The sequence below is a fragment of the Bubalus kerabau genome, chromosome 19 (assembly GCF_029407905.1).
Source record: "Bubalus kerabau isolate K-KA32 ecotype Philippines breed swamp buffalo chromosome 19, PCC_UOA_SB_1v2, whole genome shotgun sequence".
Lineage (NCBI taxonomy): Eukaryota > Metazoa > Chordata > Mammalia > Artiodactyla > Bovidae > Bubalus > Bubalus kerabau.
In genome coordinates this window covers 31,971,291-31,997,193 of record NC_073642.1, presented here as the reverse complement: position 1 = coordinate 31,997,193, position 25,903 = coordinate 31,971,291, and the positions used below count along the sequence as shown (strand labels likewise).

At 43.6% G+C, this 25,903-nt stretch overlaps 1 protein-coding gene and 2 non-coding genes across 5 annotated transcripts in view; 1 reads left to right on the top strand and 2 right to left on the bottom strand.

The window, feature by feature from the left end:
- The window catches only part of TMEM266 (transmembrane protein 266), a 125,072-nt gene that overhangs the window by 75,109 nt on the left and 24,060 nt on the right, over positions 1–25,903 (bottom strand). For 2 of the 3 annotated variants that reach the window (XM_055555959.1, XM_055555961.1), the window contains exon 2: positions 11,838–11,979. The exons of the other annotated variant lie outside the window; for it this stretch is intronic. The gene's annotated coding sequence lies outside the window, so the exon portion shown is untranslated. The remainder of the gene's footprint in view (positions 1–11,837; positions 11,980–25,903) is intronic. 3 annotated transcript variants of the gene reach the window in all.
- Positions 20,453–20,559, bottom strand: LOC129634666 (U6 spliceosomal RNA). The gene has a single exon (XR_008705836.1). It is a non-coding gene; the product is annotated as a U6 spliceosomal RNA (small nuclear RNA).
- Positions 23,072–23,144, top strand: TRNAG-CCC (transfer RNA glycine (anticodon CCC)). The gene has a single exon. It is a non-coding gene; the product is annotated as a tRNA-Gly (tRNA).

Genomic DNA, 25,903 nt, shown 5'->3' with positions numbered 1-25,903 from the left:
TTAGCACCCTAATAACAAGAAACACAAGCGTGATGACTTCTTAGCCATCTGAGAATACAACCTGAACACCGCCTACTGCAAACCAGGAGGGGAGTCTTCACCAGACACCAGGTCTGCCAGCACCTTGACCCTGGACTTGCCAGGTTCCAGAACTGTAAGAAGGCCCCCAGCCTATGGCATTCTGCGGCAGCAGCCCAGATGGACAAGGACAGTCACATAGCTTCTTATTACCCCCTCACCTGTCGCTGGGGCTGGCCACGTGACTTGCTTTGTCAACATAGATTGAAACTGTGATGATTAGTTTTATATGTCAACTGGACACACAAGGGGCTATCTGGTTAAACAGTGTGTCTCGGTGTGTCTAAAAGGATATTTTTAGATGAGATTAAAATCTGAATTGGTAGACTGAGTAAAGGAGGCTGCCCTCGCCAGTGTGGGTGGGCCTCATTCAATTTGTAGATGGCGTGAAGAGAATAAAAAGCTAGTAAGAAAGAATTCTCTCTCTGCCTCACTGACTGTGAGTTGGGGCATCAGCCTTCTGTTTTCAGACTCAGGCTCAAAATTATCCTATTGGCTTTACTGGGTCTGGACTTCTCAGCTTCCATAATCCTGTGAGCCAGTTCCTTATAATAAATCTCTTTATTCACACACACACACAGAGAAACACATTCATGCACACATATATATCCTGTTGCTCCTGCTTCTCTGTAGAACCCTGATGACCGCATCAGCAAACAAGAAAGCACTCCTGTGACTGGGCTTGCCCTCTCGCTCACACGTTTCCATGACAGCCAGCACGCCCATCACCCCGGCCAAGGACGGCCAATAGCCGCCTGCACCTGCCCACCCCAGACACGTGAGTTCAGTCAAGTCTAGAAGAGTCACACAGCTGTGCCCAGCCTAAACTGCAGAGCCACAGACCCATGACCTACATAAAAATTTTGTTTTTCCAAAATAATTCTTTAGCCATTTATTAGCACCTGGTGTCCTCTAGAAGTATACCAAAGACTGGGGTTATCAAGATAAAAGAGACACTCAGAAAACTCGTGGGCTAGTGATAAGACAGATGCACAGATAGAAATTAAAATTCAGAGAGGTGAGAAGAACAAAACATTACAAAGGAGTGTTTTGAAAGCTGTAAACTTCCTTATAAATATCACTCACACTGGCAGGTACAGTCTTCTTCCTTCAGCCATCTGTTAGGAAAGGTTTGTTTCTCTAAGCCCACCAAGTTTTGGGAATGGTTGTTATGTGGTATTACTGTGGTAACAGATCACTGATACATTATAGATAAATGTCCACTGTAACACATAAAATAATACAAAGACACATATGTATATATTTTTAAATGAAGCACAATTTTATTTAAATTTTCCGAAATTTATACTAAACATGTTGTTTCAAAAATGCTTCACCATGATACAAAGGTTTTATTATTTCACCTTTCTTTTATAGGTGTTTCTTTTTGTGCACAGTTCTTCAATAGAAGCCCAAGTCCTGAGTTGCCCATTTAGGAGCCTCTGACCTGCTATTCTGATTTTCTTCTCACTATTCATGGCCATGGAGAAGGCAATGGCACCCCACTCCAGTACTCTTGCCTGGAAAATCCCATGGACAGAGGAGCCTGGTAGGCTGCAGTCCATGGGGTCGCTAAGAGTCCGGCAGGACTGAGCGACTTCACTTTCACTTTTCAGTTTCATGCATTGGAGAAGGAAATGGCAACCCACTCCAGTATTCTTGCCAGGAGAATCCCAGGGACAGAGGAGCCTAGTGGGCTGCCGTCTATGGGGTCGCACAGAGTTGGACACGACTGAAGTGACTTAGCAGCAGCATTCATGGCCAATATCTGGCTTGTAAATGAACGGCTTTTGGTCTTTTAGTCACTTGCTGATAAGGTGAGCCTGTACTGTTATACGTAACCACATGACCTAATTTAGAATCAATCTTGGCATCTAGTCTTGTGTTTCTAATCAAATTTACAATCCACCTTAAGGGACTGGCCAGATGTAGCAAAGACGTATATTTTCGTATACATCTTTGTATATATGTATATTAAAGATAACCTCTCTCCAGCCTCCATTGTAACCCTCCATGTCTCCCCTGAGGTCCTATGTTAACACCCAGGTGTGGAAATCCTTGCCCAGAATTATGTAAGCGTGTACTCACAGATATAAGCTAATTTTGGGGGGGTTTGTGTTTAACAAAATAAAACCAACTCTGTAATTTGCTTTTATCACTTAGCAATATAGAATGGAAATCCTTTCTTGTCAATAGAGAAAGATCTATACTTTTCTAATTTCTTAATTCATATACATATATATACACACACATACACATGTATAATACATAACTATATAAATTGCTTATCATAAAATTCATGTCTTTAGTGGCATGTGTATTCTTTTCTGCCCACTTCCCCTTCATTTGCCCACTTCACCTGCCTCACTGTTGCCCTCCCTTAATATACATACAGGAGACGTGGGTTCAATCCCTGGGTCGGGAAGACCCCCAGGAGGTGGGCATAACAACCCACTCCACTATTCTTGGCTAGAGAATCTCATGGACAGAGGAGCCTTGGCAGGCTATATAGTCCATAGGGTGACAAAGAGCTAGACACGACTGAAGCGACTTAGCACACACGAACATCCCTATTGACAGGCAGTTTCAGAGTTTTTGGGCCCTGTGAAAAATACTGCAATAAGGATCTTGCATACATTTCATTATAGTATTTTTATTTGTATGGGATAGATTCCCAGAAGTGAGATGACTGGGCTAAAGACTATATATCTTATATTTTAATAGTTAAAACAAGATTGCTTTGAAAGTTCCCTTTTAAGGGAACGTCTTAATTATTTGCAAGCTGCTGAGGGTGTCTGTGGACCAGATAAGTCCAAATACTTGCTTAATTATACCCTTGCCCCCATGGAGCACTGGAGAGAAAATAGAGGAGAAGGGTGAAACCAAAAATAGCAATAAATATCCTTGCACCACAAGGAAAGACTTAGTTGACTTAGGAACTACCCTGTTACAGTATTTCTATGAGTTGTTTCAGAACAGTTAATGCCCTGAGGATTCTGTTTTCTTCCTTGTGCCATAAACCCTAACCCTCCCAACTAAATCAGCCACATAACCAGTTCCTGGGTTCCTGTCCAATTCCAGGAGTTATGAGTTGTGATCTATCCAAGGAGATCTGACTTCCCTGGGAATGAGGATGGAAGAGCACCACAGTGGAGGGGGGATTACAGGAAATTCTGGTGTCACCTTCTAATAGTTTCCAGTCATATTTTAGGCACTAACTTATATATTGATATACTGGAGTGGGTTGCCATTCCCTTCTCCAGGGAATCTTCCTGACCCAGGGCTCAAACCTGGGTCTTCTGCACTGCTGGTAGATTCTTTACCATCTGAACCACCAGGGAAGCCTCACACATTGATATTTTTGTTTGTCTGTTCAGGTGCTAAGTCATGTCCAACTCTTTGCAACCCCAAGGACTGCAGCATGCCAGGCGTCCTTGTCCATCACCAACTCCAGGAGCTTGTTCAAACTCATGGCCATTGAGTCAGTGATGCCATTAAACCATCTCATCCTCTGTCATCCCCTTCTCCTCCTGCCTTCAATCTTTCCCAGCATCAGGTTCTTTTCAAATGAGTTAGTTCTTTGTATATACTTTGTTAGAAAGAGAGCGACTTTGCTAAAATTCTTATCCTTTACTAATGATTTTTATCTGGTTGACCAGGAACTATATCTAAGTTAAGCCTGCTATGTTTCCACCCACACTCTTAGAAGTGTAAATGACATGGACCTACTCAGGGGTACCTGCAGGGGCAGGTCCAAACATGGAAGAGACTAGGATCAACCCCAACCTGGAGGGGCTTCATCCGAAGTGGCTGTTCAAGGGGACGCAGGGAGCCATCAGGAATTGAAGGGTGACCTTTGTCCCACTTCTAATAGGACAGGATGTCCTTCCAGTTCAGTGGAGAGAATCCGGTCATGACCTCACTCTGAGTGAAGTCAAGGGAGTTTGGCTCCTGGGGCAGTGATTTCCAGAAACCAAATAAAAGTCACAGATGCAAAGTGGATCCACATTATCAGTAAGCAAAGACACGTAAATTCAAACCATTTTTTCTCCTAATGGACTAGGAATGATTTATAATACCTAGTACTGATTCAAAAGCAGAGACATTACTTTGCCAACAAAGGTCCGTCTAGTCAAGGCTATGGTTTTTCATGTGGTCATGTATGGATGTGAGAGCTGGACTGTGAAGAAGGCTGAGTGCCAAAGAATTGATGCTTTTGAACTGTGGTGCTGGAGAAGACTCTTGAGAGTCCCTTGGACTGCAAGGAGATCCAACCAGTCCATTCTGAAGGAGATCAGCCCTGGGATTTCTTTGGAAGGAATGATGCTAAAGCTGAAACTCCAGTACTTTGGCTACCTCATGCCAAGAGTTGACTCATTGGAAAAGACTCTGACACTGGGAGGGATTGGAGGCAGGAGGAGAAGGGGACGACAGAGGATGAGATGGCTGGATGGCATCACTGACTGGATGGACGTGAGTCTGAGTGAACTCCGGGAGTTGGTGATGGACAGGGAGGCCTGGCGTGCTGCAATTCATGGGGTCGCAAAGAGTTGGACATGACTGAGAGACTGAACTGAACTGAGTACTGATGAGTGCATGAGAAAATGGCCATTCACGCACATAACTGAGATATATATGTGTGTGTTAGTTACTCAGTTGTGTCTAACTCTTTGTGACCCCACAGACTGTAGCCCGTCAGGCTCCTCTGTCCCCTCTGTCCATGGAATTCTCCAGGCAAGAATACTGGAGTGGGTTGCCATTTCCTTCTCCAGGGCATCTTCCCAGCCCTGAGATTGAACCTAGGTCTCCCACATTACAGTCAGATTCTTTATGGTCTGAGCCATTGTTGATAGAGGTGAAAATTGTTGGAAATTTGCTGAAACGTGATTTGACAATATATTTATCAAAATTATTTTAATGTGCACTCTTTTACCCCGCAATTCAACTGTTAGAAGATATGTTTTAGGGGAATAACAGATGCATAGACACATATAGAAGTTTCTTGAATTTATATAATATCACCACACCTAGCACACATAGTAGGTGCTCCACAAATATGTGTTGATAAGAAATCAATAAAATAATAAATTGAAAGCAATGCAAATGTCTATCAATAGGAGACTAGGTAAATAAATTAAGGAACTTCTGTATTATGGGATTGTCCTACAGCTATTGAAAAGGATGAAGTTAAATGGAAACTGGGAAGGACTGACTGCAAAGGAATATAAGGGAACTTCTGGCAATATTCTAAATCTTTATTGTGGTGATGGTTCCAAGTGTGCTTTTAAAATGGGTGCTTTTTACTGTTTGTAAATAGTTCTTTCAACAATACGGCTGATTTTTTTTTAATGGATGAAGGTATACTATTTTCAATAACATGGAAAGTTGCCTGCAATGTAACAATAAAAAAGGTTACCAAATGATAAACAGATGATGATCCCACTTACATAATATATAGAGAAAATATGTATGTGACAAGGTGTGGAATGGGACTTTTCCTGTGGTCCCAGAATTTGGCAGATGCCCTAAAGTCAAAGATAAAGATAGTAAATGCTCACATTTTCTAAAGAGAGATGTCAGACTATCTATTTGGAATATGCTAACAGAAGGCAATGGCACCCCACTCCAGTACTCTTGCCTGGAAAATCCCATGGATGGAGGACCTGGTGGGCCGCAGTCCATGGGGTTGCTAAGAGGTGGACATGACTGAGCGACTTCACTTTCACTTTTCACTTTCATGCATTGGAGAAGGAAATGGCAACCCACTCCAGTGTTCTTGCCTGGAGAATCCCAGGGATGGGGAGACTTGATGGGCTGCCATCTATGGGGTCGCACAGAGTCGGACACGACTGAAGCAACTTAGCAGCAGCATCAGCAGCAGCAGCAGCAACAGATGGTCAAGCTGGTCTAGTAGCTACTACTCCTGATAGCCTGTGAGAAAGAAGGCTAGAGAAACCCATGCCAGATGCCCAGGCTGACTGGGACATGGGAGATGGCCAGGAGAGGACAGAGAACATTGGTGGGAGCAACCTGCCCTTAACCACCAAGCTAGGCAGGGGTATGGCATCAGTCAAAGATCTTAGTGAAAATTAAACTCAATAGTTTAAGCAGAGTATACATTTTTAAAGGATGCTGAATTCCAGGTGGGTGAGAGCGCCAGGTATCAAACATTTACGGTCAGGAACATGGACTGGACCCTGGTGCTGTTCCAGTAAAAGCATTGCTGATGCCACCGCACCACACGGACATCCTCTCCTCCCCAGCTTCCAAGATCCCAGCTCCACCTGATTAAAAATCAGCAGAGACAGATAACACAGCTGTATCCTGGCTGCAAGGAAGGCTGCCATCTTGCATGGGGGTGGACTCGATATGGGAATTTCCCCAAATCTAGAAAGGCCTCTGGAAGGATGTGAGATGATCACAAATATGGCAATAGTTATGGACTATAGTCTATAGTTTATGGACTCCCGTGGACATCTTGATAGGACTCTACCCAAGAGGACCAGAGGGGTGTCAGGGACACAGCGTCCAAAGCAGGAACTGAAGGTAGCCCTCTGAAGTTAGGCAACAATCCAGTGGAATAGTGCGTTCAGCTCCCCTACTGCATCAAGATGGGCTGGAGTGGCAGAACACAGAAGGTGGATTTCTAAGGAACTTGCAAAAGCATCCTTGGATCAGGCTGGGTGAGTACAGGGAATTGGAGGTGGGAAGGAGCAGAAAGGCTGGCCTGTAGGTCAGGTTGTGTAGCCTAAACAGAAGTTTTCATTTACATGGAATATTTTAACACCTGAAAATGAGCCTGTCCTAAATCCTGAAGGGCTTCCCTGGTGGCTTAGATAGTAAAGAATCCGCTGCAGTGTAAAAGACCTGGGTTTGATCCTTGGGCTGGGAAGATCCCCTGGAGAAGGGAATGGCTATCCCCTCCAGCATTCTTGCCTGGAGAATTCCATGGACAGAGGAGCCTGGTGGGTTACAGTCTATGGGGCCGCAAAGAGTTGGACGTAACTAACACTTTTTTAAATCCTGAAAGTGACTAGAAAAGCTAAGGCGTCTTGCCACATTCATGTCAGGTGATGGGAGGAGAGAGACAGCAGAATATGTTGTTGAAAAAAGTCATTGCTTGATGGTTCCTATCAACCTCCATTCATCTAAAAGGTCCAATGGCTGCATCCAAAGTTATTAACAGGTAGGGAAGTAGGGGGAAGAAGTGGTATTCTCGAGGAGAGGTTTCATTTCACTGCTTTTTGTTCCTGAGCATCTTTTGTTAAAAAAAAAAAAAAGACAAGGATAATCCAGATATGATGAACTTTGAAAATACTATGTTGGATAAAAGAAGCCAGACACAAAAGGCCACATATTGTATGATTCCATCTACATGAAATTTCTCAAAGAGATAAATCTCTAGAGATAGGAAGCAAATCAATGGTTCCTGGGGGCTGGGGAGAGACAGGGGAATGACTGCTTAGTGGTTGCAGGGTTTCCTTTTGGGATTATGAAATGTTCTGCAACTAAATAATATTAATGGTTGCACAATGATACAAATATACTGTCAGGGACGGTACATTTCATGTTATGTATATGTTAACCACAATTTTAAAAACTAGGAAAGCAAAACCAAAAGTCAACTAAAACAACAACAAAAATCTAGAAATACTGCTTAACAAGAAAAGATGTTCATTACAAGGTAATTAGAAAAAGTAGGCTTTAAAGTATGTTCATATCTGGAAGAAAAAAAAAAAAGCCCATATAGTGTGATGTATGTATAAAGCAATCTGAAAGGACAGACCCACAATGTTAAAAGAAGTTATCTCTGGGTGGTGGGACTACAAGGAACTGTTTACTTTATGTTTCTATACTGTCTCATTTTCATTAATAATGAACTAAATCTACTTTTACACTAAAAAACCTACATAAGGTTAAAAATTGGTAAGTGTGCATGAGAGATACAGGAAAAGGGCTGTGGGAATCCTGAGGCAGACTAGACAGCTTCCAACTGCCTGGGTTCCCGAATCTTCCTCAGAGCAGTCTCCTGACGAGGACCCTTATCTCCAGGCTTCTCCTCTCTGACACATCTTACACGCAGCCACCACATAACTCTTCTGCTGAAGCTGGGGTTTGCTCAGTCCCCACTACTTACCAACGTGGTGTTTTTCAGTTGCTCAGGCATGCCCAACACTTTGCGACCCCATGGACTGCAGCATGCCAGGCTTCCCTCTCCTTCACTATTTACCGAAGTTTGCTCAAATTCATGTCCATTGAGTTGGTGGTGTTACCATCTCATTCTTTGCTGCCCTTTTCTCCTTTTACCTTCAGTCTTTCCCCGCATCAGGGTCTTTCCCAATGAATTGGCTCTTCGCATCAGATAGCCAAAGTATTGGAACTTCAGCATCAGTTCTTCCAGTGAATATTCAGGGTTTATTTCCTTTAGGATTGACTGGTTTGATCTCCTTGCAGTCCAAGGGACTCTCAAGAGTCTTCTCCAGTGCAATTTGAAAGGATCAATTCTTTTGCGTTCAGCCTTCTTTATGGTCCAACTCTCACATCCGTATATGACGACTGGAAAAACCACAGCTTTGACTAAACAGACCTTTGTCAGCAAAGTGATGTCTCGGCTTTTTAATATGCTGTCTAGGTTTGTCATAGCTTTTCTTCCAAGGAGCAGGCATATTTTAATTTCATGGTTTACTGCTTACTGAATATGGTCTCAATTCCTTGGCCTGTGATTCAGAACCCTCCACCACCTGACCTCAACATTTTAAGCCATTCCTCATCCTCTTTCTGTGCTGTGTTCCAGCCACCTTGTCCAGACACCGCTGTTCCCAGTGCACAGACACAGGCACACAATTATCCACCCTCTGCCTCTGCTTATGGAACTCTCCCGGCAGGAACACGGATGCCCCTATTCCACAAGTCCCAACCACAATCCCTCTCTCATCCAACCCTCTATAACCCAGTGTCACTGCTTGCCCCTGAACACAGTGTCAGGGAGCCATCTCTTTTCTCTCTTCTGTACACTTTAACTGTTCATCACTCAGGGCATGTACCACTTTTCTACTTTGTCTTACAGAGGTTTAGGCTCCTGTACCATCTATTCTAGACTGTAAGCTCCGTAAGGCCAGGGTTCATATTAGCAAACTGAAAGGAAAAAACCTCAAAGCACTTGAAAAAATATTTCATGTTGCTAATTATTAGAGAAATGCAAATCAAAACCGCAACAAGGCATTACTTCACACCGGGCGGAATGGCCATGATCGAAATGTCTATAAACAATAAATGCTGGGGAAGGTGTAGAGAAAAGGGAACCCTCCTACACCCTTTCTGGGAATGTAAATTGGTGCTGCCACTGTAGAGAATAGTATGGAGGTTCCTCAGAAAACTAACAACGTAACTACCATATAATCCAGCAATCCCACTCCTGGGCATGTATCTGGAGGAAACCATAATCTGAAAAGATATATGCATCCCAATGTTCTCTGCAACTCTATTTGCAAGAGCCAAGACATGGAAAAACCTAAATGTTCATTGACAGAGGAATGGATAAAGAAGATGTGGTACATGTATACAGTGGAATATTACTCAGTCAAGAAAAGAATGAACTAATGCCATCTATAGCAACATGGATGGACCTAGAGATGATCATACTAAGTGAAGTAAGTCAGACAGAGAAAGACAAGTATCATACAGTATCACTTACGTGTGGAATCTAAAAAGATGATACAGATGAACTTATTCATAAAACAGAAACAGACTCACAGATTTCAAAAACAAATTACAGTTACTAAAGGGGAAAGGTGGGGGAAGAAGGATAAATTAGAAGTTGGGAATAATACATCACATTATTATATATAAAATAATCAACAAGGAGCTACTAGATAGCACAGGGAACTCTACTCTAGGTTAGAGTTATTATTCTGTAATAACCTATATGGGAAAAAAAGAATCTGAAAAAGACCAGATAAAAGTATATGTATAACTGAACCAGTCTGCTATACACCTGAAACTAACACAATTGTAAGCCTATACTCCAATATAGGATAAAAATTATATATTCAATCCTTAAAAAAAAAGAAAAGAAAAATCTCTCGAGCACATTTCTATATGCCAGATTTAGTTCAGCAGCTTTTCTAAAGGCAGAAAAATGAGGCAGGGCCCTTAGATGGCCCCATGAGTATGCTTTCTGCATTCAAAAAGTATTCCTCAGTTAACCCATCAAACTCGAGGACAGTTTTCAGCAAGTCAGTGCTGGAGGCAGCCTCGGAGGGGCCATCAGCAGTGAATGTGCAAGGTCATCTTTGTGCCTAAGGAGAAACACGACTGAGCAATTACCCAGCAAATGATCTCCTCTTGGAACTCAGTAGGATGTTAAAAAAATTAATAGACTATTTTTTTAGAGCAGTTTTAAAATTTAAAGAAAAATTTAAAGTATAGAGCATTTCCACGTGACCACCACCCCTCCCCCCACACCTTGCATAGCTTTCAGTGGTACATCTGTTGCAATTGATGAAATCAGAAATCTGCATCTTAACAAGATTCCCAGGAGACTTGTAGGACACTATAGTTAGAAAAGCACTAGGGTGCATGATATGTAAATTCCCTTTCAGTTCTAAGCTTCTAATACAATCTGTGACCTTTACTATGACCCAATCAGGAGGGAGGCTGCTAGGAGTTCCCTGGGAAGATGCTGACTGGTTGGGCCTGCAGTAAGCCCGAGGGCGCCTTCCCAATCAGGCTCCAGGGCAGGCATCCAGGCACAGCAGGCAGCTGCTGGCGTGACCCTCTTGGAGAGTCGTGCTGCCCTCCAGCCAAGGAAACCTCTCGAGTTGTCACGACGAGTGTGACCCGAGATGAAAGCTGGGGGTGGTGCCCACATGCAGTGAGCTTTGCTGGTGTATGCGGCTTCACATGGAGACCTGGAGTCCGGGTCCCTGAGCAGGCTCAGCTGCTGGAGGGTGGAATTAAGAGGAGATGGGAATTGCAAAGAAGATTTCTGGCGAGTTCTGAGGCTATGGACATGGGGAAGAAAAAGCCTGCTGAAAATCTGTCCCTGTAAATACAAAGAGAACTTCAGATGTCAAACGCCCATGGTTCGGGGGGTTGATCACCTGCGTGACAGAACGACATGGAATAAGAGCAGTGCAGCAATAATCAGCAATGTGGGTTCTAGCCCCTGGCGTCCCTCTTTCCATCAAGTCGGACAAGTCTCCTCTCATTTCTCAATTTCTCATCTGTAAAGTGAGACCAGATTTGCTCACTGAAATAATTGAGCTCCTAGAACAAGCCAGACACTGGGGCTAGGTGCTGAGGACACAAGTGATATTCATGGAGATAACGGTTTGGATAATTTTCTAATGAACCTTCCAACTTAAATATTCTATTTTATGAACAGGCTTTGGACCCAGACCTGGGTTCAAAGTGAGCTTTGTAACTTAGCATCTGAGTAAAAGCAAGGTCTTAAATCTCAGTTTTCTCTACAATATTTATATGTCAAATGTTTCTCAATGAAGATAGTTTAAGGACTTCTCTGGTGGTCCAGTGGTGAAGAATCTGCCTTGCAATGCAGGGGACATGGGTATAATCCCCGGTCAGATGTCATGAGACTCACATCCTGCCCAGTGAGCTCAGTTAAGTTCTGTACAAACAAAATACACACTGAAGACCTATGAATAATATGAATAAAATCATTTTTATATTGATTACATGTTAGAACGATAATATTCTAGATATACTTGTTATTAAAAATACATTAAAATTAATCTTACCTGTTTCTTTTAGGGCTTTCCAGGTGGCTCAGTGGTAAAGCATCCGCCTGCCAATGCAGGAGACACAGGACAAGCAGGTTCAATCCTTGGATAGGGAAGATCCTCTGGAGTAGGAAATGGTAACCCACTCCAGTATTCTTGCCTGGAAAATTCCATGGACAGGGGAGGCTTGTGGGCTGCAGTCCATGGGGTCACAAATAGTTGGACATGACTGAGTACACACGCATACACACCAGTTTCTAACTTTTTAATGTGTTACTAGAAAATGTTTAAACTGTGTGTGTGGTTTATACTTCTCTTGGACAGTGTGAGCTCAAAGAAACAAAAGCACACTCTGCTGTCCTGGGTCTTTGCTGGTTGCCAATATGATGGGGAGAGGATATTTACAAGTGAATCCACCCCCAAGAGAGGCCCAGTGTGGTGCAAAACCTCGGGACGAAAAAAATAGAAAAGAAGGGGGAATCAGGTGGGTTGGGGTGGCTCTGGCAATCTTTAAGGAGGAGCTCAGGTATGAGTATGGTGAGGGTAGGCAGAGGGCACTCCCAAAGGGATGCTTGGACTGAGTAAGCTTCTTCAGGGAAGGGCCTATGATTCTCCCACTATGCCTTGCATATGACAGAGACCTGATGACTATTCATTCTCTGCAGGGGCTGAGGGATGCTGCGCTGAAGGGGAGCACAGAACTGTGCAGAGGGAGGGTGAATATGGAAGGCCTGTTTGTGAAGAGGCTGGGGCCTCTGAACTGGGAGTCTGTGCACCTGGGAACAAGTAGGAGCAAGGCTGGCTAGCCAGGGTGGCAGTTTAGCCCTGATGCAGTGGGTGGCAAGGCCATGTCTGATCTTTCCTGGGTATCGAGGGCTCATGCTGCCATGCATAGTCCTTCCCTAGGCACAGGGTGACTGTGTAATGACAGACCATTGACAAAGAGACCAAAATTTGCATGTCTGAGGGAACACGGTTCTGTAATCTAAGTAGGACAGGCCTAAATGTTTATTCATGCACATCTACTCTTCTATCGTCCATTCAAACATTTCCTGAGCCCCTAACTGGTACCCAGGTACGGGGGCCACCGAGACAATTGAGATACCATCTCTGCCATTCCCTTGAGCAGGGGTTGGCAAACTATGGCCCAGAGGCCAGATCCAGCCCACCCCTGTTTCAGCAAATAGCATTTTACAAGAACATGGTCACACCCCATCTTTTATGTATTGTCTGACTGCTTTTGTGCTACAATCTGTACAGACTGAATAGTGTGGCAGAGACCAAACAGTCTACAAAACCTAATATATTCACTATCTGCCCTTCTGCAAAGTGTCTGCTGACCCCTGGCCTTAGAGCAAAAGCCGTGTAAGCAAACACTGATCATGTGACTCAATCAGAGTTCTGGGGGGAAGAATGGGCACCGGTGAGAAGAAAGGGAGGGAAGGAGGTATCAGAGGAGCTGATGCTTAAGCTGTGCCTTGCAGAATCATGAGTCTGCTGGGCAGATGAGGGACTAGAGAAATGGGAAGGACCTTCCAAAGAGAAAAAGCAGCATATGTGAACACACAGAGGCAAGACAGGGCAAATTCTGGAAGCTGGCTCTAGCAGGACCACAAACTTTAGGCAAGCCTTCGGTGCAGCCTGGCAATCCCACATCCATCCCCTAATCCCACCACTCTCCTGTTTTCCTGGATGACTACTGATGCCCTCCTCTCTCTCCTCACCCCTCCAATGCCTGTGTTCACACTCAGTCAATGAACTCCGCCTAACTGCCCTGGGGGAACTGAGACATTGCCAAGAGAACCTCCCCACACTCCCCATCCCCCAGCCACTCTCTCATCTGCAGCCTTGCCACTGACTCTGCCCTCCCTCCATCTTCCAGACAAGACATCCATCCTGTCCATATCCTAGCCATGGGAGCCATGTGGGGATCAGATCCCCTTGGCTCTTCCTTACTCAAGGCATGGTTTTCTCAATTCCCCCTGCAGGGAAGCTTTACTTCCCTTAACATCATAAGCCTCTGGCTATTTCTCTGCTCCTTCATAGCACCTTCAGCTGAAAAGGTGTACATATGCTGTTTCCAATTCCTCTCTCCTCATTCTCTCTAGAATCTACCGCCTCACTCAAGCTTTGGTCTCCACCTCTGCAAAACTGCCCTCCCTGAAGTCACTGACGACCTACTTGTTGATAAATCTGCTGGTCAATTTTTTTTAAGGTTATTTTTAATAATTATTTATTTATTTTGGCTGTGCTAGGTCTTCATTGCTGCATGTGGGCTTTCTCCAGTTGTGGTGAGCAAGGGCTACTCTCTAGATGGCGCGGGCTTCTCATTACAGTGGCTTCTTTGCTGTGGAGTATGAGCTCCAGAGTGCATGGGCTTCAGTAGCCGTAGCGTGCGCGTTCTAGTTGCTCCATGGCATGTGTGATCCTCCAGGACCAGGGATGGAACCCCTCTCTGGACTGGCAGGCAGATTCTTAACCATTGGACCACCAACATTTCTTGATTTTCAGTCTCCCTGTCCTAATAAAAGCATCTGACCTCCTCTCCAATATACTTTCTTTACTGGCATCCAGAAATCCACCCTATCCTGGATTTTCCTACTCCTATACAGGCCACTCTAGTATTCTTGCCTAGGAAATCCCATGGACAAAGTCTGAGCCTGGTGAGCTACAGTCCATGGGGTCACAAAGAGTCAGACACAACTTAGCAACTGAGCATACAGGCCACTCCTGTTTATCTTCCAAACTGATAAAAGCTCACTTTTCTCCATCCACTCTCCTGGCATCTCATCCAGACATTATAAGCACTGTCTAACAAGCTTGCTGTGATGATGGAAATGTTCTCTATCTGTGCTGTCCAGTATGGTAGTCTCTGCTCACATTTGGCTGTTGTGCACTTGAAATGTGGTTAGTGTGACAGAAGGGGCTAAATTTTAAATGCTATTTAATATTCAGTCAGTTTAGTTCAGTCGCTCAGTTGTGCCCGACTCTTTGCGACCCCATAAACTGCAGCACTCCAGGCCTCCCTGTCCATCACCAACTCCCGGAGTTCACTCAAACTCACGTCCATCGAGTCGGTGATGCCATTCAGCCATCTCATCCTCTGTCATCCCCTTCTCCTCCTGCCCCCAATCCCTCCCAGCATCAAGGTCTTTTCCAATGAGTCAACTCTTCGCATGAGGTGGCCAAAGAATTGGAGTTTCAGCTTTAGCATCAGTCCTTCCAATGAACACCCAGGACTGATCTCCTTTAGAATGGACTGGTTGGATCTCCTTGCAGTCCAAGGGACTCTCAAGAGTCTTCTCCAACACCACAGTTCAAAAGCATCAATTCTTCAGCACTCAGCTTTCTTCACAGTCCAACTTTCACATCCATACATGACCACTGGAAAAACCATAGCCTTGATTAGATGGACGTTTGTTGGCAAAGTAATGGCTCTGCTTTTGAATATGCTGTCTAGGTTGGTCATAAGTTTCCTTCCAAGGAGTAAGCGTCTTTTAATTTCATGGCTGCAGTCACCATCTGCAGTGATTTTGGAGCCCAGAAAAATAAAGTCTGACACTGTTTCCACTGTTTCCCCATCTATTTCCCATGAAGTGGTGGGACCAGATGCCATGATCTTCGTTTTCTGAATGTTGAGCTTTAAGCCAACTTTTTCACTCTCCTCTTTCACTTTCATCAAGAGGCTTTTTAGTTCCTCTTCACTTTCTGCCATAAGGGTGGTGTCATCTACATATCTGAGGTGAGGTTATTTAATTCATGTTAAATATAAAAAGCTTTTTGTGGTTAGTGGCTACCATATTGGACAGTGCAAGTCTATTTGCTGATGGCTTCCAAATACATCTTTACCCTCAACTGTTCCCATTAATTCCAGACTCATGGATCCAACTGTCAACCAGAAAACCTGACTTAGATGTCTCATCTACCCCAGCACAGCCCTTCTCATCTCTGTGAACAACAAACTCATCCTTCCAGTTGCTCAGGCCAAAGAGTCTTGGAACCATCCTGATTCCTTCCTTTCATGCCCCATATCCAATCTGTCAGCAAATCTGTCAGTTCTACCTTCAAAATACATTTCAAATTTTAACACTCCTCACCACCTCTCCACTCCAGTCCAAGCCCCTGTCATCTCTCAGCTGGATTACTACAATTGACAGCTCACCTGTTCCCCTGCTTCCACCTTCACCTGTCCTTCACACAGCAGAAACCCTTTTAAAACCCAAGTCAGACACATCACCCCGCTGCTCACCAACTCCAGTGGCTTCCTGTCCTGGCCACTGAGTGATGGCCCTCAAGGTGCTATCCTCTGTCTCCTGCCTTCTCTGCAACTTCCACCTGTCTCCCGTGACTCCACCTCTCCAGCCCCGCTGACTGTGTTCTAGACATGCCAAGCACACTCTGTTCTGGGCCTTTTCTCTGCCTGGGATGTTTCTTCTCTGCCTGGAATGTCCCAGGGCTTGCACCTTCACTTCCCTCAGGTCTTTGCTCAAATGTCACCTTATTAGCAACGTCTTCCCAGACCACCTTAATTCAAATAGCATGCTCTGCTCACATTTCTTATCTCCTCTACCTGCTTTATTCTTTTCACAGCATGTCTCACCATGTGTATAATATACTATATGACTAGTATTTGTTTACTAAGTACCTCCCCCATTAGAACATAAGCTCCTTGAGAGCAGGGGTTTTGTGTTTCTCTCATTTACCACTGTATCCTCAGCATCCAGGACAACAGGTGCTCAAGAAATATTTACTGAGTGAATGAAGGATAAGGGTGACAAGCATAGGAAGGTGGAGAGGCTTGGGACGTAGATGACTTGTGAAGAGACTGGGGGATACGACCCTTGGGGACTGGACATGGATGTACAGTTGCCACGACACGTCACCCAGTCACCCTGCCCCTCCACCCAGGTGGCTTCTTCACCCCCACTCAGCAGTGCTCCCAGGACCGCTGAGCTCCTGCCAACCCCCATCTTTGTGGAGGAGGATGAAGGCACACCCCTGCTTCCAGCCGAGGAACCTGGGTCTTTGTTTACCACGCAAGTAGTGCCTCCTCCAAAGGGAGGCATCTCTGAAGAAAAAGTGCCTGCTCCCGACCCCACTCCTACCTCAGTTGGAGCGGGGAGCTGGCCAGGGCTGGCTGGCTACCTGTCTCAGGCTGTCGTCCCGCAGCTCTAGCTGGCTGCAGTGGGCATGGAGTCCGTGGGTGACAAAGGGGTGAGGGGAGGGATAGGTCCTCTCTGTGGATCCGAGGCTGGAATCCCAGCCTTCTCTGGATTCTGACAAGACATTTTGTAATTGTGGTGTTGGGGCATTTTCATGTGGTTAGAGCCCTTGGACATCACCCAGGGACTAGTCCAATCACCTCACCTCGTAGGTAAAGACACCGAGGCCCCGAAAGAGGCGGTAACCTACCCAAAGTCACTCAATGACTTACTGCCTGAGCCAGGCCTGGAATCTGGGTCTGCCTCCTGTTTCTCTTCAGCACATGATGCCACCTGGATAACAGTGTCCTTTGGATCCATTTCCCTTGGCCCCTCTTTCAGACCAGGCCTTGCGGCTTCAACAAAATGCTGCTTCCTGAATCTAGCTGGGGCTGTGCCATCACAGCCTGGGGTGTCTTCCTTTGCACCTTAACCTCTGACCTGTGCATTAGGGTCTGACCCTGATCCCCACACACTCTGATGGAAATTAGAGGACTACTTCAGTTGCCACGGCAACTCAGAAGTGCTTTTGTGTCAGGTACTTCAGCTGCTTGGCATCCCTCAGCAAGGTGCTTTGCTAGGTCTCAGCTCTGTCACCGACCAGCTATGTTATCCCGGGAAAGTCACTAATTTATCCATCTATCTACCCATCCATCATTCACTGCCATCCAAAAAGAATTTATGCCAACTTAAAATATCACCTACAAAGCAAGACCATAAAAAAATAAAATAAAAGCTCCAAACCATGTTTAGGTAGAAATATAGAGAGATTATAGGGGTTAAAAAAAAAACAAAAAAACAAGCTAAGTATTGAACATGTATTGCTTTGGTAATTAGGAACAAAGCTTAAGAACCTAAGCTGATATACAGCTATTCCAATTTCATTGTGGGCTTTCAAGTCTTTCTGCTCCCTGGCTTTAGTTTCCTCATCTGTAAAATGACAGGGTTGGACGTAACGATCTAAGATTCATATCAGCGCTGTCATTTTTGGCTCTGTTTTTATAGAAGGATGGGGCAAAGTGGCCACTCCACACCCCTCCTCCTCTCCCCATCTCCCTCTTCCCAGTGGCAGCAGGGTGACTGACACGTAGACACACTCAAGCTATGTGTTCTGAGTTCCCCAAATTGCGGGAAATGGACACAATCTGCTGTTAACAGAAGCCACTCATCCAGTTCATTCAATATTTACTGAGCACATAACATAAGCAGGGCACAATGCCAAGGCCATGGGGGTAACTCAGGTAAATCTGACAAAGACGCTGTCCCCAAGGCATTTACAAAGGCAACGTAAAGTCAGAGGTAGTGGGTTCTAAAGAGGGCAGAAACAGAGACATGGCCTTGCAGGAGCTCAGACGATTCGAGAGCCCATTTTTTACTGAAGAAATTAGGGAAGCTTTGGGAGGAAATTTTTAAACATGGCCTTGGAAGAAGGGTAGGATTTTTAAATGATAAAAGTAATCCATGCACATAATAATAAAGATTCAAATGGCTCGTTAAGTATATAAAATGACAGTAAGTTCTTCTCTCAGCCTCCCACCCCTCAGTCCTAGCCTGCTGAGGCAACCATGTCACGTGACTTGTAAAATATATATTTTAAGCTTCCTGTCTGCTGCATTGACATGGGTCAGTTTCTCCTTCCCCTCCCCCTTCCAGGAAGTGTGGTGAGGTTGCTGGCACCTGGGCACTTCTCTCTGCCTCACCCAAGGAAACAGGACAGTGGAGTGGAGTATACGTAGATGAAGGCTCTGGAGCCAGACAGCTGAGGTGCTACTCTCACAGCTTCCATTTGCTAGCTGTGTGACCCTGGGCAGGTTACTTCACCTCTCTGTGCTTCAGTTTCCTTAGCTGGAAAATGGATATAAAAATAGCACCTAACTCATAGCTTTGTCATGAAATTCAATAACCTTTAACAGGCTTAAGATAGTGACTGGGACATAGTGGAGACTCAATGAATGGTCGCTATCTTATTACTAATACTCTTCTCCACATTCCAAATTTTGATTACCTGTTCAAGTTCTTCTTTACATGTCAAGGTTTAAATCATTCAGATTCTGCTTTGGAGCTACATGAATTTTTGCATGCTTTGTAAACTTCACATAAATTGAATCTAAAACTTGAAGAACAATAAGCAATATTTATATTTATGATTACATAAACTGCAGAATCAGGTAGGGTGAATAAATTATGACAGAAAGGGCTATAACACTATTTCCAGCCAAGTTACTGGATGGAAAAAATTCAAATATATAGGTTTATTGTTCTTTTCTTATCTGCCATCAAACTGCTCAAAATCATATTTCAGTTTGCTTCATGTTTGGCCCAGACTTCTTCCACAGGCTTTTCTCTACATTTCTGAGGCTTCTCATTGCCCTTCTTCTTATAGAAAGTAGAACTATATGTTTTCTTCATCTTATGGTAAGACTGTCAGGATCCCTAATTTCCCTGTTAAATGATCAATTTTGGACACATTCCTCTATGGTTCTGCTCCACCACTATCAATCTGACATGGCTCTATTTTCCCCTCCTCAGATCCCATGTTTCCTCTTTGTTGAATTTCTTTCATTTTTTTTCTGGAGTACACCCTCAAGTAATTTTCCTGAGTAAAATTACGTGGAAAGGAAATGTTCCAAGTATTTGTATGCCTGAATGTGATTTTATTTTACACTATGCTTTTTCTAATTTTTCTTCTAAATTCTCTTCAACCCTATGGTTTCCATCCCTGCCCTCCAATAAAAATGCTCTTGATGTGTTAGTCAGGGATCTCCTAATTACCAAACTCAATGGACACTTTTAGCCCTAAACCTTTCTGTGACATTTGACATTGTTGACCCTCTGATTCTTAAAACTCTTTATTCTCTTAGTTTTGAGGATTCTTTGTCCTTTTCTTCTTTCTCTGTTTACTTCCTTTGAGGTTTTCCCTTCTCAACTTTACAATACTGATATTCATTTTTTAAAAAATATTTATTATTTATTTGACTGTGCCAGGTCTTATTTGCAGCACATGGTATCTTTGTTGCAGCATATGGGATCTACTTCCCTGACCAGGGCTCAAACCCGCATTGGGAGCATGGAGTCTTAGCCATTGGACTACCAGAGAAGTCCCAATGCTGATATTCTTTGATGTTCCATCTCTGTCAAACTCATGATTTCTTCTATGTGGGCTTTCAAAAAAGGCTCATCTAACCCTAGGGCTTCAGCCACGGTCTCTGTGTTGAAACAGAGTTCTAACTAAGTACTGTATAATAATTTCAAAATTAATATGTTTAAATCTTTTTTTTTTTTTTTTGCCATACCACGCTGCTTGCGGGATCTTAGTTCCCTGACCAGGAACAGAACCAGCGTCCTTGGCAGTGAAAGCATAGAGTCCTAACTAGTGGACCCCTACAGAGTTCCCAAGTATGTTTATTTTTTTTTTTTTTTTTTTTTTTTTTTTTTTTTATGGAACGCTTCACGAATTTGCGTGTCATCCTTGCGCAGGGGCCATGCTAATCTTCTCTGTATCGTTCCAATTTTAGTATATGTGCTGCCGAAGCGAGCACCCCAAGTATGTTTAAATCTTAATCATTAATGTACTTCCATTCAAAGGCTGTTTCCATTCTTGTGGTTTTAGTTTGGGGTCATGGAGTCACCACTGACCCAAATCTCCCCATTTAAGCACTGTGCAGTCATTCTCGACCTCTCCTTTTGCATCTCCCAACCAATTGCCTCAACAATTCAAGTCTATACCAGAAATATCTCTGGAATTTCATCATCTTCCCTATTCTCGGTGCTGCTGCTGCTGCTTCGTCGCTTTAGTCGTGTCTGACTCTGTGTGACCCTAAGGACTGCAGCCCGCCAGGCTCCTCTCTCCATGGGATTCTCTAGGCAAGAGTACTAGAGTGGTGGCCATGCCCTCCTCCAGGGGGTCTTCCCAACCCAGGGATCAAACCTGGGTCTCCTGCATTGCAGGTAGAGTCCTTACCACTGAGCCACTAGGGAAGCCCCATTCTCATGGCTACCTTAATTCAAATCCTCATCATTTCTCACCCGATTATGGAAACAGCCTCATTGGCCCCTCTGCCCCCAGCCTTCTCCCAGTCTCTCTAGCCTTCATTCAGCTAGTTATGTTCCAAAATTTTTTGTGTGATAGAGCATGTGTGTGTGCTAAGTTGCTTCAGTCATGTCCAACTCTGTGTGACCCTATGGACTGTAGCCCATCAGGCTCTTCTATGGGATTTTCCAGACAAGAATATTGGAGTGGGTTGCCATGCCCTCCTCCAGGGGATCTTTCCAACCCAGAGATATTGAACACATGTCTCCTGAGTCTGCTGCATTGCAGGCAGATTCTTTACGCACTGGACCACCTGGGAAGCCTGTGTGTGATCATCTTTCGTCTATTTAAGAACCAACTGGCTCCCTACTGCTTATATATATATATATATATAGAATGATGCTCAAGCTCCTAAGAATTACACATGACACTTTGCAATTTACCTCTCTACATTTATATTTCGAATCCTTCTTTCATCCTTCAGCCCCACCTTTTCTATATACACTTCGGCCACAGAAATTTCCATGGATCGCATCCCTCCCTAGATTCCATGCATTCTTATTTACTGTTTCAGGCTCAGTTGTTCCTTCCACAATCCCAGAGAACCCTTCTAATAACTGTCTAGCACACAATACTGTTGAGATCTATTTTCTTCTTCCTCTGTGGCTATGCTGTCCACTTCTGGGAAGCTGGGCGTATGTTATATTTACTGGTCTCATCAGCACCTACCACAGGCCTAACCACATGATGACTGATTTGATGCCAAGGGAAGAAAAGACAGCAAAACCTCAGGGAATGAGTATGTTCAAGAGCAGGAAGAGGAGCCACGATGAGGGTTTTGTGAGGGTAATAAGAACCCTGCAGAGTCACAAAGGCCTAGGGGAGAGAATTTTAAGGAGGAGGGCGTGGTCAGTGATGTCGAATGAGCAGGAGGTTGAAGAGGCTGGAGATGATGATGCCACTAGATCTGGAGACTTGGAGGTCTCTGGCCACCTTCAGGAAAAACATTCCAGTAGCAGGAGAAAGGAGATGATGAGATCTGAAAGGTCTGGGAGGGAGGAAGGGGCTGGAAGCAGTTATTTTCTGACCTGACTGCCACAGCACTTGACATTGACCCTCCCTATTTACTGAATCACTTTCCCCTTCTTTGGCTCCTACGAAGCACATTTTACATCTCCTCAGATTCCTTCGTGGGCTCCTTGTTCTCTACTGACCTTTAAATGTCAAGGTTTCCAAGGTTCTGTTTTTAGCCCTTGTCTCTGCTTAATGCTTAAACTCTCCCATTCATGATGATTTCAATGATGCCTACCTCTTGGTGACCCCACACTCTTATCTCCAGCCCTGGACTCTCCCCAGGCTTCAGACCCGTCTTTAGCTCCACCTCTTGCACATGGAGATTCTTCAGGGTTACAACAAGCTCACCTTTCTGGAACCCAACTCACCAGCCACCACCAAAAATCCCCCCTCAAAACCTGCTTCCAAATTTTCAGCAACTGTATCAACCTATTAAAGGGTACAATCCAAAGACTTCTTAACTCTTTCCTCCTCCTTTTTTAAGTTCTGTTAATCCTACTATCTCCTTTTTATACACTAAAAAACAAACTAGGAAGGGAAATTAAGAAAACAATCCCATTTACAGATCACTTCAAAAAGAATAAAATGCCTACTAATAAATCTAAGGAGGTAAAAGACCTGTACTCAGAAAAATGATGATGTGATGAAAGAAACTGAAGATAATACAAACAAATGGAAAGATACACTGTGCTCATGGATTGGAAGAATTACTACTGTTCAAATGAACATACAAACTAAGGCAATTTAGAGATTCAACACAATCCCTATCAAAATGCCAATGGCATTTTTCACACAACTGGAACAAATAATTCTAAAATCTGTAGAGAAACACAAAAGTCCCTGAATAGCCTAAGCAGTCCTAAGGAAGAAGACAAAGCTGGAGGTATCTTGCTCAGTGATTTCAAACTACAAATCTACTGTAACCAAAACAGTATGGTACTGCTACTTCCCTGGTGGCCCAGTGGTTAAGACTCTGCATTCCCAATGCAGAGGAACTGGGTTCGATCCCTGGTCAGGGAAGTAGATCCCACATGCTGGAGCTAAGAACCTGTGTGATGCAACTGAAGATCCTGCACGTGACAATGAAGATCTTGTGTTCTGTAACTAAAACCCAGTGCAGCCAAATTAAAAAAAAAAAAAATAGCATGGTACTGGCACAAAAATAGGCACACAGATCTAGGAAACAGAAGAGAGAATCCAGGGGGAAAACCCACATTGATATGGTCAATACATCTATGACAGAGGAGGCAAGAATATTCAATGGGGAAAAGACAGCCTCTTCAATAAAGGAAATAAAGGAAAACTAGACAGAGGATGAGATGACTGGATGGCATCACCGACTTGATGGACGTGCGTTTGAGTGAACTCTGGGAGTTGGTGATGGACACGGAGGCCTGGCATGCTGTGATTCATGGGGTCGCAAAGAGTATGACACGACTGAGTGACTGAACTGAACTGAACTGAGACAGAGGATGAGATGGTTGGATGGCATCACTGACTCAATGGACATGAGTTTGAGTAAACTCCAGGAGTTGGTGATGGACAGGGAGGTCTGGCGTGCTGCAGTCCATGGGGTCCCAAAGAGTCAGACACAACTGAAAGACTGAACTGAACTGAACTGAGGGAATTATAAGCAAAAGAATCAGACTAGACTACTCTCTCACACCACATATGAGAATAACCTCAAAATGGATTAAGGACTTAAATGTAAGGCCTGAAACCATAAAACTTCTGGAAGAAAACATAGGCAATATGTTCTTTAACATGAGTCTTAGCAATACTTTTTTGGATGTCTCCTCAGGCAAAAGAAACAAAAGCAAAAATAAGCAAATGGGATTGCATCAAACTAAGAAGCTTTTGCAGAGTGAAACTGTTAACAAAATGAAAAGGCTGCCTACTGAACAGGAGAAGATATCTGCAAATGATATATCTGATAAGGGGTTAATACCTGAAACACACAAAGAACTTATACAACTCAACATCAAGAAGACAAAAATCTTGATTAAAAAATGGACAGAGGAGCTTAATAGACATTTTTCCAAAGCAGACATACAGATGGTTAATAGACCCATGAAAAGATGCCCAACATCACTAGCCATCAGGGGAATGCAAATCAAAACCACTGAGATATCACCTCACACCTGTCAGAATGGCCATTATCAAAAAGACAAGAGATGACAAGTGTTGGTGAGGATGTGGAGGAAAGGGAAACCTCACGCACTGTTGGTGGGAATGTAAATTGGTGCACCTACTCTGGAAAGGAGCATAGTGGCCTCCCTCAAAAAATTAAAAACAGAACTACCACAAGATCCAGCAATTTCACTCCTGGGTATTTATACAAAGAAAATGAAAAGATATATGCACCCCTATGTTAATTACAGCATTATTAACAATAGTCAAGATATAGACCCAATCTAAGTGCCCATCAATAGAAAAATGGATAAAGAAGATGTGATATACATATATATAGATACACATATACACACAATGGAGTATTACTCAGCCATGAAAAAGAATAAAATCTTGCCATTTGTGACAAAATGGTTGGACCAAGAGGTGCTAAGTGAAATAATATAGACAGAGAAAGACAATACTGTATGATTTCACTTATATATGGAATCTAAAAAACCAAAATAAACGAACAAACATAATTAAACAACAGAGTCACTGATACAGAGACTAACAGGTGGTTGCTAGAAGGGAGGGGGTTGGAGGAAGAAGAAAAAAAAATCCTATTACCTCAATAATCTGGAAATTCATTCCCTCTTTTTCCAAACCCATTGCTTAAATTCTAGCATTCTAAAATTTTTCTACCACATTGTTACAATCACCCCAAGTCAATTCTCAATTCCTCTTTGAGCATTCTCCACACTGTTTCCACAGAAGTCTTTTTCCTCTAGTACTTAAAAATAAAGGATGTATAATTTACATACAATAAAACACACAAATTGTAAGTGTAAAGTTTGACAGGTTTAAACATAATCACCACCCCAATCAAGAAATAGAATATTTCCATAGCCTCAGAAAGTTCCCTTATGACTCTCTCCAGTCAAGCCCCTGATGCCCAGAGGCAGTTGATGTCCTGACTTCTATTAGCACAGAATAGTTTTGCCTGTTCTTAAACTGTGTGTAAATGGAATCACATGGTATGGATTATCTTGTGTCTGGATTCTTCAGTCAACTCAGTGTCTGTGAAAGTCATCCAGGCTCTGGCATTTTCACTAGTTTGTTCCTTAACGTTGCTGTGCATGCGTGCTCAGTCACTTCAGTCACGTCCAACTCTTTGTGATGCCCTGAACTAGCCCATCAGGCTCCTCTGTCCATGGGATTCTCCAGGCAAGAATACTGGAGTGAGTTGCCATGCCCTCCTCCAGGGGATCTTCCAACCCAGGGATTGAACCTGGGTCTCCTGCATTGCAGGCAGGTTCTTTACCGCTGAGCCACTGAGGAAGTTCTTTATATTGCTGAGTAGTACACAATTGTATGGATATACCATAACTTATTTTTCTATTCATGTGTTGATGAAAAATTGAGTTGCTTCTAGTTTTCACTCTTATGAAAAAGTTGTCATGAACATTTTTGTATGTCTTTTTTGGACATACATTTTCAATTTTAGATAAATATATAGGAATAGAAGTGCCAGTTCACAGGATAGGTGTATGTTAAATTTTGTAAGAAACTGTCAAACAGCTTTCCAATATGGTTCTATTATTTTATATTTCCACAAGCCGTGTCTGAGAGTTCCAGTTGCCAAAATAAGTCTTTTTCAAATGTAAATA